The 5,725-nt window shown below is 41.3% G+C and overlaps 1 pseudogene; it reads right to left on the bottom strand.

Annotated features, from left to right (window-relative positions):
• Nucleotides 1-244: 244 nt before the first annotated feature.
• Nucleotides 245-1,574, bottom strand: LOC129036585 (zinc finger protein 561-like; annotated as a pseudogene).
• Nucleotides 1,575-5,725: the final 4,151 nt, after the last annotated feature.

Here is a 5,725-nt window from a genome sequence, read left to right as displayed (position 1 = left end):
AGGAATGTAATCACCAAGGTAGGGCAGCCTGCAGTACTGACCTCACCATCCATGACCCTTCTTCACAGATGCTCAGACTTAGGCAACCATGAAGAAGTTGTATTCAGAAACTGTAGGTTTAATTTTAGACCCTCAGGATGGCATCTAAGGTCAATCCATGACCACTAAACCTCCTCAAGGCATTTAGGATAAATCTGATAATCTTTGGTGTCATTGCCAATAATTAAAGATGGCAACCGATGGGCTAAATGGTAACACTCATACCCTTACATTCATAGGGTTACTCCCCAGTGTGAATTCTTTCATGTCTACTTAGGCGTGAGGAAACAGCAAATGTTTCCCACATTCTTTACATATGAAAGGTTTCCCTCTGGTATGAGTTTGCAGGTGAACATTAAGGCATGAGGAATACAGAAATGCTTTCCCACATATCTTGCATACAAAGGTCTTTTCTCCACTATGGGTTTTCAAATGTTTACTATGACAGGAAGAAGTAATAAAAGTTTTCCCACATTCAACACATTCATAAGGCTTCTCTCCTGTGTGAATTCTTGTATGTTGAATAAGGCTTGTGGACATAGTGAAAGCTTTCCCACATTCCTTACACTGATAGGGTTTCTTTCCACTGCGACTTCATATGTGTATAGAAGGGCCCGAGTACTGAGCGAAGGCTTGGCCACATTTCTTACATTCACAGAGTTTTATTCCAGTGTGAGTTCTTACACGTTCAGTAAGTTGAGTTGATCTAGTGAAGGCTTTCCCACAGTATGTACACTTGTATGGTTTTATTCCAGTGTGAATTTGAATGTGATCATTAAGGCATGAGGAATTTCTAAAGGACCTTCCACATTCTTTACGTTCAAACGACTTCTCTCCTTTATGAATTTTCATGTGTATAAAGTTGAGAAAAATTAGTGAAGGATTTCCCACATTTCTTAGTCTTTTTAGATTTCTTTCCTGTATGAACTGTTACACACTGCTTTAGATGTGAGGAAGCTGTGATGGCTCTCCCACATTCCTGAAATTCACAGAGTTTCTCACCAGTGTGGATTCCCATGTGATTATCAAGGCTTACAAAATACTTAAAGCCTTTTCCACATTCCTTACATTTGTAGGGTTGTCTTGCATTGAGAATTTCAAGATGCACAGCAAAGCCTGGAGTTAGAGTGAAGACATTTCCACATGGGTTAAATTTGGAAAGTTCCTGTCCAATAGAAGCTTCCTTGTGCACACTGAGGATGTCTTTTCCATAACAATTACCCTCAGAAGTGTTCCCTCCTTTCTGAGTTCTCAGGTGTGTCTTAAGGCAAAACTGTTCACTGAAGACCTCTCCACAATTCTTACAGTCACATAGTTCCCATCCACTGTAGCCTCTTGTCATTTGTATCCCATTGAATATTTGATTCTTCAAAAAACCCTGCTGAAGTGATGACTGTTTGGTTCTAGGTTGTATTTCCCATTCTGATAACCATTTGCCAGGTAGTCCACCACCATCCTTTCTACCTTTGTCTTTTCTTCAAAAGGGCAGATTGGTTCCCTGGAAAAAACCCACGGGATAAATCAATGGCTGCCATCCTGTGAAGCTTATGGTGCGATGTGCCTCAATGCTCCCTTCCTTGATGCCAAGATCGCCTCAGGGCAGCTTGTGAATCTAGGTGGATAGAGGCAATCTCCATTCCTCTTTGTACAGGGTTATTTGCGGTCCACAGCTGGGATGGACTCCCACCACAAAGGTGAAACTGCACTGACCAAGTGGAGCCAGCAATGGAAAAGCTGTTCCTCCTTTATCTTATTTCTAGGATGCAGTATCATTTCAGAAAAACTATACCATCCATCACAGTTTGCACTCTGATTGTCAGACTGAAACTTCACAGGATGAGGACGTGCTTTTGTGTTTTAGAGAGACTTTAAAAATTGGGATTTCTTTGATTGCCATTTGTTCATATTTTTAAGTCACACTTCAGTAAACTGGTGACTTTGTGGTTTGTTATAGGTGGAAAATGAATTGACTTACTATGCTCATGATGACAGTGAGAAGCTTCATGACAATTTCGCCATCTTTGCAAATAGCTCAGAGCTTGGCAAACAGAGTCTGCCCCAAACTCTTTTTGTGACTGTTGAATCTGTAAATGATGAAGCTCCATTGGTAACAGCCAATAACATCCTTCAGGTAAGGGCTACTGCTTTTGACTTATCATAAGAGCCTGAAGACTACCAATTTGATTTTCATTTATATTATTTCTAATGATAAATAGTAAGACCTATGACACTGTGTATATAGTTGACAAGTTCCCACTGGTTTTAAATAAATATTACTTATTACTTGGGTGTTCTGCTGGGTACTGTCGGGAGGCAAGACAGAATCACAATGAGTTACCTTCACATTGTCTTTCATAAGTGGCACCACCATGAGGCATGGCTGTTTCAAGGCAGGTGAGGGAGGTGCATGCACATGGGCAGCTCCTGCCAGGCTGGCAGCATCGTGGTTAGGAGAGCAGCTCTGTAGTGGATAGGTAGATCTGGGGATGAGTCCTGGCTCCCCTGTATTAGCTACATGACCTTGGGAAGTTACTTAGCCTGCTAATTTGCTCCATATGAGTGGGGGGGAAGTGGAGGCAGAGCTGTGAGGATTACATGATAAAATGATGTGAAGCTCTCATGCAGTGCTTGATGCATGGTTAAGGCTAAATGATAGCTCTTACTACTGAAAAAAAATACTCCACTCAGTAAGGCTACCACTGAGTCATGGGACAGTATTTCTCTGGTTCTGGGAGCCTCAGTCTCCCTTTGCTCTCAGAGGATCCCCCAGGGCTAGTTCCCAAGTGCTCACAATAAGTACCTCTTGGTTGTGCAGGGTGTCTGCCATTTTACACCTCTCCTGAGCAGGAGCCCTGAGGTAATAGCTGCTGCTGTGGCTTCTGTTGCCCACACAGAGAGGATGATGTGCTGGAAGCCTCGTAACATGGATAGCTCCATTTCCTGCTACACTAGCACTACCAGCATTGAAGCTGGCAAATCCTTCCATGCCAATTTACACTCAAGTATCCAAAAACTTCCATTTAATAGATTTTCGTGGTTTTCACGTACCCTTTCTTGGTGTTTCTTCTTCTAAGAACCTGGGCATGAATCCATACGACTGGCTTGTAACTAATATAATAAGTGCTCAAAAAATAAGTATTTGCTGGAATTATGTGCCAGGTACTTCTCTAAGGGCTTAAACCAGCTGAGATATGTGCTACCATTTGTCTCGTTGGACAGATGAGGGAACTGCATGACTGCTGAGCAACAGGCTAAGGATGGAAGGACAGTATGGAAGCCTGATGGCTCATACATACCTCTGTCCATGGTCTCCAGCAGTGCCTAACACAGAGTAAACAGGAAATATTTGTTAAAGGAATGAATGAATGGAGATATAAACCATCAATTCCCCCAGCACTGGCCCATGTTTTCTAGACCAGGTTTCTGTCTTGACTCTCTTCCTTTAGTGTGGCTTTGTTCCTGGTAGAAGCCTTAGCCTCTCACACAAATGAGCCCCTAGTGGGCTCATTCATCAAGTATGTCAAGACATGGGAATCTGAATGTGTTCAACTTGAAATTTGGTTGAGATGAATGTTCCCATGTATATATTTGGCAATTTCAGCCTTGTTTGTACTGCTCATGAGGGTCAATAGTTAATAATAGATTATTTAGAAGGTCAGAGGAAGCTGTATGGTCAGAGGTGCAGAAAAGATGGACATGAGAAAGATTCCGTGGTTCCATCTGGCAATGGTGCCTCCCCTTGGGTGATGGAGAGCTTGAATATGTTGTGGGGCATTTTTGTTATCACATTGACTGGAAGATGCTACTGTATTTAATGCCTGAGGGCCAAGGATGTGTACTATTTTCAATGTGTGGGCTAATCCTACAAAATGAAGAAATGACCCTCCCAATATGTTGATAGTGTCCTGTTGAGAAACACTCCAGGCAGGGAACTTGGGAATTACAGTACACAGAACCCATCAGGCTTGCTGCCTGCTTGTTTGCATGGTCTACAAGCTGAGAATGGTTTTTATAGATGAATAGTTGCAATCAATTTAATTATAGGAAACATTAACTTTGAAGCCCATGTAAGCAAAATGTTTTCCCTCAAAAAAGAATTTCATTCTTCTCAGTAGCAGGCTTCTATTACAAAAACAAATTACATCCAATTATTATTATTATTATTTTGAGATGGGGTCTTACTCTGTCAGACAGGCTGGAGTGCAGTGGCACGATCCCAGCTAAGTGTAACCTCCACCTTTCAGACTTAAGTGATCCTCCCACTTCAGCCTCCTAAGTAGCTAGGACCACAGGTATATGCCACCATGCCTAGCAAATTGTTTATTATTATTTTTTATAGAGGTGGGGTCTCCCTATGTTTCCCAGGCTGGTCTTGACTCCTGAGTGCAAGTAATCCTCCTGCCCCAGCCTCCCAAAGTGCTGGAATTACAGGCATGAGCCACCACACCTGGCTCAATTATTATTATTATTATTTGAATTTTATCAGTAAAAATTTTGTGAAAAAAACTTTTTTCTTGTTATGTAAGTACCCATAAAATATCCTCTGTTTTGTCTCATGGCCCCCAAAACCTAAACTTATGTTCTGGTTTTTCATAGAAAATATTTGCCAACCCACATATATACCATGGAATACTATGCAGTCATAAAAAAGAATGAGTTAATGTCCTTTGCAGGGAAATGGATGAAGCAGGAAGCGATTATTCTCAGAAAACTAACACAGGAACAGAAAACCAAACACTGCATGTTCTCACTGATAAGTGGGAGTTGAACAATGAGAACACATGGACACAGGGAGGGGAACATCACACACTTGGGCCTGTCGGTGGGAGGGAGATCATTAGGACAAATACCTAATGCATGAGGTGCTTAAAACCTAGTTGACAGGTTGATAGGTGCAGCAAACCACCATGACACATGTATACCTATGTAAAAAACCTGCATGCTCTGCCCATGTATCCCAGAACTTAAAGTAAAAAAAAAGAAAAGAAAATATTTGCCAACCCTTGCTGTAGACCAGCACTATCCAGTAGAACTTTGTGTGGTGATAAAATGTGGTATCTGTGCTTCCAATACAGTAGCCACCAGTCACATGCAGCTAGAAAGTAGTTGAAATAAGACTAGTATGATTAAGGAATGGAATTTTAAATTTTATATAATTTAAGTAGTTTACATTAAATTTAAATAGTCCCATCTACCTTGTGGCTACTGTATTGAACAATAGTATTCTAAACAGTAAGGGATGGGGCAGATTCTGGTAGGCAGAGGCAAGAATGTATGCAAAGTTACATTTACAGGGCAGGGAGAAAACCAGCCCACTAGAGTCAAAGATCCATGTTTAACAGCATAGGCTGGAAATGAAGGCCTTGGATTCTAGGAAATGACTTGGATGATTTTGTAGCCATGGGAGAACATGCAGATATATTCTATCTGTGTGGAGTGGCTGAGGGAACGTAGAGCTTCCAAAGCCACTTTACCCTCATAATGTTTAAAAAAGAAAAGCATAATGTTGTTTTCATCATTTGAACAATTTTCTCCCTTTCCTTCAGACAGCCTTTCATTCTTTTCAGTGTGATCCCAGATTGACTTTTAAAGTACATCTGCATTTATCCTTCCTCCCTCTGTTTCTGAAGTTCATTACCATCATGGCTAAAGAATAAGAAATCCATGTAAGTCTCTGACTGGCCAT

The sequence above is a fragment of the Pongo pygmaeus genome, chromosome 4 (assembly GCF_028885625.2).
Source record: "Pongo pygmaeus isolate AG05252 chromosome 4, NHGRI_mPonPyg2-v2.0_pri, whole genome shotgun sequence".
Classification (NCBI taxonomy): domain Eukaryota; kingdom Metazoa; phylum Chordata; class Mammalia; order Primates; family Hominidae; genus Pongo; species Pongo pygmaeus.
The sequence above is the reverse complement of the archived record's forward strand: the minus strand, read 5'-3'. Positions and strand labels throughout refer to the sequence as shown.